Below are 13,785 nucleotides of genomic sequence, written 5' to 3'. Positions count from 1 at the left end.
TGATACTGAACGCTGCCACCTGGGCCATGAATTCTTGTCCTAGTATAACTGTTTTCCCTTAAATCATGCTCTGCACCGTTTCTACTCTAGACATTACTCTGATTATGAACTAAGATATAGTTATATATATATGTGTGTGTATATATATATATGGAAATAACTGAGTGGTAAGATATTCTTTAGGCACTCATTCTATGAACTAATATATGATTATATATAAAGGATTACATAAAAGTAAATGACTAAGCAGTAACACTATAAACTGAGATATTCTTCAGGCACTAATTGTGCCAGGATTCTACTTAGCTCTCCTTCCTCAGTGCCTATATGGGGGGTTACCCACAGATTGTATCATAATTTTGGTTAGATCATTGCTCAATATTTACATTCTAATGTATATGTAAATATTGTAACAGCTGAACCATATGCTAGCATGTAATTACTTTTCCTTTATTTTCTTTCTGTGAAGTTAATAATTATCTTTTTTGGGGCTTAGTTTTCTATGCATCTATTATTAATTCAGTCACACATTTTCTCTGACTGAACTTTAAAACTCTTCTAAATATGGCAAACACATGAACTGCTCTGCTTTATAAGTTCATATTTTCTCTTGGTGATGTTTCTTTTTTTGAGATGGAGTTTCGTTCTTGTGGCCTAAGCTGGAGTGCAATGGCCCAATCTCTGCTCACTGCAACCTCTGCCTCCAGGTTCATGTGATTCTCCTGCCTCAGCCTCCCAAGTAGCTGGGATTACAGGCATGTGCCACCAGGCCCAGCTAATATTTTGTATTTAGTAGAGACAATATTTCACCATGTTGGTCAGGCTGGTCTTGAACTCCCGACCTCAGGTAATCCACCCGCCTCAGCCTTCCAAAGTGCTGGGATTACAGATGTGAGCCACCACGCCCAGCCTGGTGATGTTTCTTTAAAGCCTCCTTTTCTTCCTCTTCCAATGTGCATCTTTTGCCATCCACACAATTCTCAGAAACTATCTTTTATACCATCCTGAACTTTGATTCATCTCTCTCCTATGCAATTCCTGTTTCCTGGATCTTATCTCTTCTTCATTCTTGCTTGTCTCTCTCATGGTTTGGAGAATATTCTCTTTAACCACATGTTCTAACATTTCATGGTGTGTCCCTGAATATAGATCTATTTTTCATCCATTGTTCAGGATAAGTCTTTTCAGTTTGGCTTTTGGAAATTCTCTTATTTATTTGAGAGTGTCTTTCTCTCCTCTCTCCTTTTTCTCTACTCTCTCATTATGACATTTGTAGTAATTGAAGTTTGGATCTTGTAGATTGATCCCCTAGTTCTTTTTTCTATTTCCTACCTCTTCATCTTTTTCTTTTTTTTCTTTTCTTTTCTTTCTTTTTTTTTTTTTTTTTTTTTGATATGGAGTTTCCCTCTTGTTGCTCAGGTCGGAGTACAACTGTATGGTCTCGGCTCACTGCAACCTCCGCCTCCCGGGTTCAAGTGATTCTCCCGTCTCATCCTCCCAAGTAGCTGGGATTACAGGCACCTGCCACCATGCCTGGCCACTTTTTGTGTTTTTAGTAAAGACGGGGTTTCACCGTGTTGGTAAGGCTCGTGTCCACCTCCTGACCTCAAGTGATCTGCCCGCCTGGGCCTCCCAAAGTGCTGAGATTACAGGTGTGAGCCACCGTGCCCAGCACCTCTTCATCTTTTTAATTTGTCTTTTTAGAAGATAATCATCTTTATCCTGCAAGTCTCCTATTGAGATTTTTAAAACTTTTTTTCTCTTCATCTTTTTGGAATTTCTATGGCTTCTTTTTTATGTGTTGAGTGCTTCTTTTAGTACATCTTTTTCTTATTTGGTGGATTAAAAGTTTCTCTTGAATCTTTAGTCATATTAATTGTAGTTGGGTTATTGTGTATAGATGTGAAGTACAATGTAGAGTTTTTGTGTATAATTGTTCATAGCAGAGATTTCCCTCAAATATTAGATGATCCTATACATGTTTCGGAACAACGTGCTAAAATGCTGATTGATAATTTGAGGTTCTGCATGAGGGTACTGGCTTATTCACTAGTAGGACTCCACTTAGGATTATTAAGCAAAAACATGACTGTTTGGGGAGGATACATTTTAATGTATGTGTAAATATTGTAACAGCTGAACCAAATGCTATCTTGTAATTACTTTTCATTTTTCAATTTTCTTTCTGTGAGGTTAATAATTGTCTTTAGAGGACTTAGCTTTCGATGTACCTATTTTTAATTCAGTCACACATTTTCTCTGAGTGAACTGTAAAACTCTTCTAAATATGGCAAATACATCAGCTGCTCCATAAGTTGATCTTTTCTCTTGGTGATGTTTCTTTAAAGCCTCCTTTATTTCCCCTTCCAGTGTGCACCTGTCTTATCCTTCAATCGGTTCTTTTGTGTTCAGCCCACCACACCCAGGATGTATGAAGGATGTGGTATCTCTGGTTACCAAGCTTTGGAGAGATTCCGTAATACAAAATGCTTCTTATCGATGCTTGGATTCACTTGCTGGGGCTGTCATAACAAAATACCACAGACTGCATGGCTTACCCAACAGACATTTATTTCTCACAGCTCTGGAAGCTAGAAGTCCAAGACCGAGGTGTTGGTAGGCTTAATTTCTCCTGAAGCCTCTCTGCTAAGTCTGCAGATGGCCCCCTTCTCACTGTGTTCCCACACGGTCTTTCCGCTGTATGTGTGCATCCTGGTGTCTCTCTGTGTGTCTAGAATTCTTCTTCTTATAAGGACATCTGCCAGATTGGATTACGACCCACCCTAATGGGATCTTTTTTACTTAATCACTTTCTTAAAGTTCCTGTCTCCAAATACAGTCATGTTCTGAGGTACAGGGGGGTTAGAACCTCAACATATACATTTTGGGGGGACACTAATCAGCCCATGACAATACTCTTCCTTTCTCTTGAAGGTTTATATTTTCTGCTTTCCTTGTGCTAATAATCCAGTCACCATTTGTCCATTCGCTTTGTTTTTAAATTTTGTGAGGGCTTTATCTGCTAATATCTTGTCTCTTGCTTCTTTGTCCTAGTAGTTAACACCTCTTCTTGTTCATTTTTGTCGTTATTAGACAGTTTTGGGAGGCAGCAGATTTAACAGCATGTGTTCAAGCTGTTACATTTAGCGGGAAATAGGCATAATATTAAAAAAAAAATAAAATAGTTCCAGCACACAATGAAGAATAGATAAAAATATGGCCAACACTTAGGCCCTACCACCCAACTGTATCAAAGCTTATCATTTTTTAGACATTTTTTGAAAATCTGAAACATTATAGATACAGTTAAAGCCCCTCGTTACTGCTGTTTTCCTCCCCAGAAGGAACCGCTAATCTGAACTTTCATATTTTTAAACTTTTATCTCATTTGTATGAATCTACTTATGTTTTGTATGTTTTAAAATTTATATGAATTGTACCTTACAATACACAACTTCTACAATGCGATTTTTTCTTATTCAACATTACATTTTTGAGGTTCATTCATTTATTGTGATGGCTAAATGATATTCTATTTTTTAATAGTCTCCAGTGGGCTTTAGTTTTGTTCCCCTTGTATTATGTTTTAACTTAAAACATTTTACCTTAGTTAAGAACGTAGAAATAGGAGAAAGAATAGTTTCATCGCACCATGGAAAATAGTGAGAAACCAACAGTACTTTGGAGACCCTGGAACGTCATTTAACTCAAGGGGTGAGACAGAATTGTCCTGTGTCCCATTTTGCCCTGAAGTACTTCATGTACCAGCCCCAGAGTAATGCATTATATAGCAGCAGTGACCTTCCATGTGGTTATTAATGAAACACTCCCAGTGCAGGACATGCAAATGAGAACACACACAAACACCTTGACTACTTTTAGTGCCTATTATCTTGTTTTCACATCCCTTAAAAAAATTGTTTAAATTTTTTATGTTGAAATATTGATAGATGCACAATGAGTTGCAGAGAAATACTCATGAAAATCCCTTGGATCCTTCCCTCCCTCTCCCTACCACAATGTGGACATCTTATTCATCTAAAGTATAATATCAAAGTCAAGAAATAGACATTGTTTCAATCCATAAAGCTTATTCAGATTTAATCAGTTATACACGCATTTATCTATGTGTGATATATACAGTTCTAGGCAATTTTATCACATGTAGCCTTGAGTAACCCCCACCACAATCAAGATACGTAACTACTACAAGATTTCCCCATGTTATTCTTTTATAGCCACATCCTCTCCTCCATTCTTCATTCCTAACCCTTGGCAATCACTAATGCATTCCTCATCTCTCTGTATTATTTCAAAGATGTTACATAAATGGAACTGTGAACTATGTATCCTTTTGAGATTGGCTTTTTTTTTTTGTCAGTAGAGTTTCTTTAAGGCTCATCCAAATAGCTGCTGAGTAGTATTCCATGGTATAGTTAAACCACAGTTTGTTTAACTGATTGCCCTTTGAAGGACCTGTGTATAGTTTCTAGTTTTGACTGATACAAGTAAAGCTTCTGTGAACACTCATACACAAGTTCCTGTGTAAAAATAAGGCTTCATTTCTCTGGATAAATGCCCAAGGGTGCAATTTCTAAATTCTATGGTAATTCTTAGCATGGATCAGTATTTCACTCCTTTTTATGGATAAATAATATTCCATTGTATGGATATGTCATATTTTGCTTATTCTTTCTTCAGCTGACGGACATTTGAGTTATTTCCACCTCATGAATAATGCTAGATGAATATTCACATACAAGTTTATTTTTAGTGAACATAAGTTTTTATTTTTAGGGGGCTATATACTTAGAAGTAGAATTGTGGGATCAAACGGTAATGCTATATTTGATTTTTTGAGGGCCGCCAAGCTGTCTTCCATAGTAGCTGCGCTATTTTTATTTTCACCAACCATATACAAGGATTTCAATTCCACATTCTTCCCAGCATTTGTTATTGTCTCATTATTTTATTATAGTCATCGCAGTGGGTACAAAGTAGTATCTCACTGTGGTTTTGACTTGCATTTCACTGATGACTAATTGTCAAGCATGTTTCCATGTGCTTATTGGCCTTTTGTATATCTTTTTTTTTTTTTTTTTTTTTTTTTTTTGAGAAATGCCTGGTTAGATCCTTTCCTCATTTTTTATTTGGGTTATTCATCTTTTTATTATTGAGTTGTTAGGGGTTTTTTAATATATTCAAAATATGAGTCTCTTGTCATTTATGATTTGCAAATATTTTCTCCCATTCTGTGGGTTGTCTTTCCAATTTCTGGTTGGGGCCTTTTGAAGCAAAAAATGTTTTAATTTTGATTTTTCAAAAATTAGCTATTTTTTCTTTGGTTGCTTGTGCTTTTGGTGTCATATCTAAGAATCCATAACCAAGTCTAAAGTCATGAAGATTTATACCTCTGTTCTCTTCTAAGAGTTTTGTAGTTTTGGCTCTTACACATAAGTATTTTTTCCATCATAAGTGATTTTTTTTTTTTTTTTAGACGAAGTCTCATTCTGTTGCCCAGGCTTGATGTAATAGTGTAATTGTGGATCACTCCAACCTCAACCTCCCAGGTTCAAGCGCTCTTCCCACCTCAGCCTCCCAAGTAGCTGGGACTACAGGTATCCTGCCTGGCTATTTTTTTAATTTTTATTTTTATATAGACAAGGTCTCACTATGTTGCCTAGGTTGATCTCAAACTCCTGGGCTCAAGCAATCCTCCCACTTTGGCCTCCTAAAGTGTTGGGATTATAAGCATGAGCCGTTGTGCCTAGCTGACAGTTAATTTGTTATATGGTAAAAAATAATGGTATATTTCTTTCTTTCTCTCTCTCTCTCTTTTTTTTTTTTTTTCATGTAGCTATCCAGGTGTCTCAGCACTATTTATTGAAAAGACAATTCTTTCTCCATTGAATGATCCTGGCGTCTTTGTTGAAAATTGATTGTCCACTGATAAATGTGGACTTTCAATTCTATTTTTTGTGATTTTCTCTCTTGAAAAACCTAAGGTTTCCTCAGATCATAAGAGATATAATTTTTATGAAAGAACCTAGAAAACTATCTGACAAATTCTAAATTCTGAACAGGCATTCAGCCATACATGCATGTATTTATCATTTATTTATTTGGTGTGAGTGGCATGAAAACAGCACAAGTGTATGACATTTGAGGGTGTATGACCATGTAATCAGAGCCATCCAGATCACCAGAAAATAGTTTCTAAAAATCAGTTGATAATTTTCATTTCAATGCATCTTAAAATGGTTACACAAAAGTTATAGTAAATTTTTAAAATTTTTCTTTTTTCTTTTTTTTTTTTTTTTTTGAGACGGAGTTTCGCTCTTGTTACCCAGGCTGGAGTGCAATGGTGCAATCTCGGCTCACCGCAACCTCCGCCTCCTGGGTTCAGGCAATTCTCCTGCCTCAGCCTTCTGAGTAGCTGGGATTACAGGCATGCGCCACCATGCCCAGCTAATTTTTTGTATTTTTAGTAGAGACGGGGTTTCGCCATGTTGACCAGGATGGTCTCGATCTCTTGATCTCGTGATCCACCCTCCTCGGCCTCCCAAAAATGCTAGGATTACAGGCGTGAGCCACCGCACCTGGCCCTAAAAATTATTTTAATTATAAAAATTTCAAATGAATGCTACGCACTGATCTTAGATGACTGTTTCAAACATTATGTGTAAACCTAATACATCACAATTTTATGCAGTTTGAAGAACTTATTCTGGTGTTTTCTTCTTTCATTCACTTCACATTCTCTTCACCTAGTCTCAAGCTTCATTTGAGATAGTAAGACACAAAAGTTTTATAAAGCAACATAATTAGTGGAATGTTTTTTGTCTGCCTTTTGCATAGTGAGAAATATTAGAAAGAGAACTATAGGAGGAATGAGAAAATTTCTGTGAACTTGGTCAAGTCACTTAGTACCCCAAATATCTGTCGAAATGGCAATAAGCATAATTTGTCTGCTACCTCCATGAGATTGTTGTGAAGATCAAATGAAATCATTCATGAGAAGGCTATGGGTTTTGTTTGTGCTTTTTGCGAGGAGGGAGGGTACCAAAAAAGTGTTAATGAAGTGTAATATATTGTTATTTTATTATTAGTTGTCTTGGTGTCATCTATGCTTCTCAGTCTACTATTTTGTTTGATGTGTAGCTTCCTCACTGCCCTCCTTTTAGAATCTGTTCCATGGATTGGAAATCGATTTTTTACTAATCATTATATCTAACTGTCTAATGGTTTAGTGTCATGTATTCTGGAAACTCTCCCCATCATGCCAAAAACAGAAGATAACCTTGCTATAAAGAGTGTCACTATTCACAGATTACCCCAAGATCCAATCCTGCCTCCTGTACACAAGATGATTAATAGTGCATGCTATAATGAGAGGTTATAATGCTGCAATCGGAACAGAGATCCCACTTGCATTACAGAAGAGGCCATACATAACTCTGTTCACACTACATACCATCTTCTTTTAATGGTTTGAATAATGTAGTAGCAGAACAGCAACAGAAAGTAATTTGAGAAATAAAACCAACCTGTTATTAAGGAATGTATAATACTGATAGTTCCCAAAGTATTCTTTATTCTCATTACCTTTGTATCTTTCTGAGACAGCCAGGTGAAAGAGGGTCCCTGGAGAAACTCCAACCAGCCTGCCCACTTAGGTGGAGCCTCAGGAAGTTCCTGAGCTTTGCAGCTGGGAGGACCCTGGCCCCACCTCTTCGTGTGTGGAACTTGGTATTCCAATGGCGGACGGTAGCGCTCTAGCAGGGGACCCTGGCCTTGCAAAGGCCTTGCAAAGGATCCCTATGGCCCCCTCCTGCCTCCCCTTTTCACCCAATAAAACCCGGCTTTAGTCACCCTTTAAACCGTCTGTGAACCTACATTTTCCTGGCCGTGAAATGGACAAGAACCCAGTCTTTAGCCAAACTAAGGAAAAGTCCTGCAACATTTCTGTAAGAGAAATTAACAGCAATATCTGATATATGCATGCTATGTTGCACTTCATAAAGGGTTTTAATGAAATATACTTTAATCCTTACAACATCTGAATAAACTAGAAGGCCAGTCTCATTTTAATTTTATAGAAAGTGAAACTAGATTTTTAAAAATAGGCTAAAAAGCTTGCTCAAAATTATATACCTTGTGAGTAATAGTAGTGAATCAAACTCGGGGCTTTGACTCAGTGATTTTATTTTCCCTCAGCAAGCATGCTTCAAAAGCACATATGACATCACATATCCTGGATATCCTGGATATATGTTGAGAGTTCTTCTGGTTTGAAATAAAGGAGATTCTAGGGTCTCTCCACCAATGGTATAACAAACACATACAATATTGAGCAAATTAAAAAAGAAAGAAAACACAATGCCACATAAAGCAAAAACATCCCCGTATTTATTAGAACACATTCTGTCAAAAGTCAAGACTCCTGTAGTTGGATGTATATCAGTTCATTGGATAAAGTATCAAAATTTTATACATCTTTTTCAGTTATTGTTTATTCCTGCTACGCAGGTGGTACCAAATGTACTCATTTTATTTTTACAGGGAAGGTTGCAGAAGATTTGCCTTGAGCTCAACGTACATTCTTCGTTTCCCTGGCGATAAAGACCTCAGTCATAGGACAACTGGATAAACTGAACTGGCCAATTCAGCAAAGGAAGGCAGACTTTGCCTTCCAGTTCAGGGTCTTTTATTACTGATACTACTAAGGCAATGTTGTCAGAGTCTCATTCATGTTTATCTATGAACTCTGTCCTTGGCTTCCTAAGAGGGTACACTGTTACAAGGCAAGGCAGCAGCACTCCTTTTATCACATTAGAGAAGCCTTTGCTAATGGCTCTGTTGCATGCTTATGTAATGTAAAATACTAGGGACACAGTTGAATCAAGGCTCAGGCAGAGAGAACCACTTTTTAAAAAGTGTGAAAGAAGTTTACATGGAAAGGTGGATAGTGTGTGTTATGCATCAAGGTACATTGTCCTTATTTTCATATTATGCTGCATCCAAATGGCATAAGTAAGATGGAGCTTTGGCAATTATCTAGCTGATGTGATCCATGTTAATGGACAATCTGGTTAGTTTGGCTGTTAATAGCAGATTTTAGCAAGAAATGAAATGTCAAGAGAGCACTTAAATGAATTTCCTTCGATTTTTAAGTTAAATTGCAGTCCCTGACTTTATTTTCCAATTACTACATGATATTTCAATAGTATTGTTCCAATAATAACCCTTTTTTCTTAAAGAGTCCCTTGCAGTCAATTAGTTCAAAGTACATTTGGGTGTATATACAGGTTATCAGTCTCCATCCAGCTTCATGAAACATATGTGAGCTACAAGCAATTGGTAACTGCTACTTTCAAGCACTGGTAACTGCCACTTTCACTGTCATTCTTCTCTGCACTCCAGTCACTCTAGTCACAGTGCTTTCTAATTTCCTTGGACAATTATATATATATAGTATATATATTACATGTATAATATATATACACACATACATACATATGATATATAATTCTTCATACATTTAGAGATACACAGTTTTAATACTCCTTACTTTGAAAGTATTAAGCTAGGCCTTCATTCATTGTTGCACAGCATTGCTTAATTTTCTGAAAATGTTAATTCACACATTTAAATGAATATTTATTAGGCACATGTTAATTCTATGCAGCGAACTAGGTCTTAGGTTGACTCATATGAAATTGCCAATGTACAAACACTTTTGACCTATAAAAACTTCTATCTCATAGAGTTCAACCTAGTGACTACAGTATTAGGTTGAACTATATGAATAGTGAAAAGAAAGATTAGGTATCAGCTACTTTGTATTGTGTGACCTACATCTCCCCCCTTTTTTTTTTTAAGATTCCACATTTAAGTGAGATCACGCAGTCTTTTTCTATCCATTTGTGGATTATTTCACTTAGCATAAAGCCCTCCAGCTTCATTCATATGGTGAATGGCAAGTAGCATGTTCTCCTTCGTTTTTTAAGGCTGAATAATATTCCATTGTGTATATGTATATCACATTTTCTTTAAGGCTGAATAATATTCTATTATGTTTATGTATATATCACATCTATGGCCACTTAGGTTGTTTTCATACCTTGACTATTGTGATCAAATGTACAACAAGAAGACTATAGTAAATAAAATTGTATTATAGTAAGAACTTTTAAAAATAAGTAGATTTTAGCTGCTTTTGTCACAAAAAAGTATGTGATATGTTAATTTGGTTCACTGTAGTAACCATTTTACAATCTATATGTATCCCATAACATCATGTTGTAAAACTGAAATGCACACAATATTTGTTTTAAAAAATAAAAGAAGGCTAAGATGAAGAGGAAATACTTTTTGGAGGAAGTGGCATTTAAAATTTGGTCTAGCATGATTAGATTTCAAGAAAGATTTAGTAGGGAGATTCTTCCAGAACGTAAGTGGAATGTACAAGAGTATAGAGGTGGGAAAAATACAAAGTGTTCAGAGATTTGCAAGTTGTTAAGTTGGCCTGATGCCTGTGTGGCGTGGGTCACAAGTGAAAGAAAGCATCAGGGCAGATGACGTAGGGCAGAAGTGAAAGCTGGTTAGGGAGTCTGGGTTTTTTCTACTGAGCCATGTGAATTCATGGAAGGTTTCTGAAAAAGGGAGATCAATGATGGAGGCAATGTTCAGAATGGACCAGAGGTGGAAGATTACAGAGAAGGGAGCCAGGCATAAGGAGTTGGGGGCTCAGATGAGAGCTGACAAGATTTGGGGACGGCAGGCCTGTGGCAGAAGCACTGTTAGGCACGGACTACACAGCATGAAAAACAATGATGCCTGGGAAAATGGTGCTGTTTCACAGATGAGTATGACAAAAGGAGAAGCTGCTTTAAGAAAAGACTGAGTTCAGTAAGATGCAGGCAAGCACATCCACAAGGAAAAGTCTAGTTCGGGGGAATGTTGCATTGTAGATGATAAGTTAGCCCATACCTATGGCTATCAGCAAGCCAACAGAATAAATACTCAAATGAAAAAGAATGCCATGAACAGAAATCTGGATAATAACAACTTTTCAGAGTGAAAGGAAGGTAGAGGGTATGGAAGGGCTAGAAGATTCAGAAAACCACAAGGGACACTTTCGTTTCTGAGACTAAAGCAAACCAGTAGGTTGGGATCAACACCCTCACAGAACTAAGCATTCTATATCAAATATAAATACCCTTAGCAACTAAAAATTCTGGCTCAAATAATTTAAAAAACTTAAAGACATCAAAGAACTGATAAGAGAGTATGGAATTATGAGGACTATTAAGAAAATGAGGACCCAGAGAGGCAGTGCCATCATCTCCCACAGCCTTGGCCAGTTTCTGCAACCGTGAACTTCAGTTTTGACATCAAGTCCCAGGGCATGCTGAAATGGGGAGTTAAATAGGATCCTTCCCACATTAAGCTAAGATTCCAAATAGCCACACTATTATGATAAGGATAAAAAGAGGTGAACTTATCACTGCCACCACCCAAAATAACCCAGGTGATTGTATTTGTGCTAAGCAAAGAAGAGGAGAAATAAAAATGTTTTCCTTAGAATCTATATTTATAAACTAGTTATTGTGAAGGTGTGCAGTCCCTATTCACATCACCTAAGTAGTTAAAAAAATATTTAGTCATGAATGTAGTTTAATTTTAGTCTAAACTGGTCTTATGCTAGTAATACCTCTAGGCTTTGGTCATTAATATAAATATAAATGCTTTCTGAAAGAAGGTATCTCTATTCAAGCCCTCAAAGATTCTCCACAAATAATGTTTCTAGGACAATTTCCAGCACACAGTCAAAAATGACAAAGCATACAAGAAAACAAGCCACCATGAGTGAGAAGTGGCAGAAACAAAGCCATAAGACAACATAGATAAGAATTGTCAGCAAATATTTTAAATAATTATGTTTAACAAAGGAAAAGCATGAAAATATCTGTAAATCAGAAACTGTAAAAAATTACACAGCCAATTTTTAAAACAGTCAAATATAACTTTTAGGAATAGAAAGTATAACAACAGCTAACTAAATGCACAGACTCTTGAAACTCATTAATAAGAAAATGAACAACCCAGTTAAAAAGTGAGCAGGTTCAAAACACTAAAAACACCAAATACTGGTGAAGATGGGACACAACAGAAATTCCATTTACTGCTTCTGTGAAGGAAATTTGGTACAGCCACTTGAATTAAGTAGAGCCTGAAGATATGACTGAATTGCTTCAATCTCATGATAAAATTTAAGAAATGAAGAGTTGCTTCATATGGATGAACAGAGAGAGTGGTTTCTTAAAATGGAATGTAATTCTGGTGAAAATATAGTGAGCATTGCTTAAGTGACAAAGTATTTAGAATATTATATAGACTTAGGCTGATAAAGGAGCAAAAGGGTTTGGGAATATTGACTCCAATTTTGAAAGAGTTCTACTGTGAATCAAATGCCATCAAACAGCATCGCAGGCTACAGAGAAGCCTTCATGAAAGAAAAAGTCAATGGATTTTATTTTAAGAAATTGCCAAGCCACCCCAAGCTTTGGCAAACAACCACCTTGATAAATCGGTAGCCATCAGCATTGAGGTAAGACCTTCCACCAGCAAAACGATTATAACTTACTGAAGTCTTAGATAATCATTAGCACTTTTTAGCAATAAAAAATATTTTTAAATTAAAATATGTACATTTTTAGATATAATACTTAATAGACTAAGTATAGTATAAACATAATTTTTCTATACACCAGGAAACCAAAATATTTGTGTGACTCTCTTTATTGTGATATTGCTTTACTTTTATTTTCAAAATTTTAAATTAGTTTTAAAATTTATAATTGACATATTATTATACATATTTATAGGGTACAATGTGATGTTTCAATGCATTTATACATTATATAATGATCAAATCAGAGTAATTACCATATCCATCACTTTAAACACTTGTCATTTCTTTGTGGTGATCATGGTCAAAATTTTCTGTTCTGGTTCTTGAAATATATACTACATTGTTATTTGTTATAGTCACCCTAATGTGTAAGAGAACACCAGAACTTATTCTTCCTGTCTAACTATAACTTTGCACCCATTCACCAACCTTTCCTGGTCCCACCCTCATCTCTTCCCTCCCCAGCCTCTGGTAAACACTGTTCTACTGTCTACTTGCATGAAATCAACTTTTTTAGATTCCACATGAGTGAAATCACACAGTATTTGTCTTTCTGTGACTCGTTACTTTACTTAACATAATGTTCCTCAGGTTTATCAGTTGACAGAATTTCATTCTGTTTTATGGCTAAATGGAATTTCATTTGAGATACATATATCATATTTTCTTTGTCCGTTCATCTGTACGTGGGCATTTAGATTGATTGCATATATTGGCTATTGTGAATAATGCTGGGATAAACACAGGAGTGCAGATATCTCTTCAACATACTGATTTCATTTCCTTTGGATATATAACCAGTAATAACACCACTAGATCATAGGGTAGTTCTATTTTTAATTTGTTGAGAAATTTCCATATTGTTTTTTCTTATTGCTCATGAGAATGAAAGCATTTAAACAGCTGGTCTGTGATCCATTCACTTTCTTTGAGGGTGGTGAGAGGAATTACCTTGGATGGGGGAATAAAATGCAGGCCAACCCAGTCTAATCTCTGCCACTTGGAACTCCAGGTAAATAGACTAATATTTGCTCAAAGGAAAGATTCTTATCTAATGATATGAATTAGTGATGTTGAGCAGGATGTCC

General features: G+C 36.2%; 1 long non-coding RNA gene across 2 annotated transcripts in view; it reads left to right on the top strand.

The window, feature by feature from the left end:
* LOC105716195 (uncharacterized) overlaps positions 1-12,726 on the top strand; it is a 99,418-nt gene extending 86,692 nt beyond the window's left edge. For both annotated transcript variants that reach the window (XR_001107220.2, XR_001107219.2), the window contains exons 4-5: positions 5,498-5,618; positions 8,563-12,726. This is a non-coding gene — a long non-coding RNA (uncharacterized LOC105716195). The remainder of the gene's footprint in view (positions 1-5,497; positions 5,619-8,562) is intronic.
* Positions 12,727-13,785: the final 1,059 nt, after the last annotated feature.

Source organism: Aotus nancymaae, unplaced genomic scaffold (assembly GCF_030222135.1).
Source record: "Aotus nancymaae isolate 86718 unplaced genomic scaffold, 86718_ANA_hifiasm-v0.15.2.pri h1tg000025l, whole genome shotgun sequence".
Lineage (NCBI taxonomy): Eukaryota > Metazoa > Chordata > Mammalia > Primates > Aotidae > Aotus > Aotus nancymaae.
Note: the sequence above shows the minus strand (reverse complement) of the source record. Positions and strands in the feature narration are given on the sequence as shown.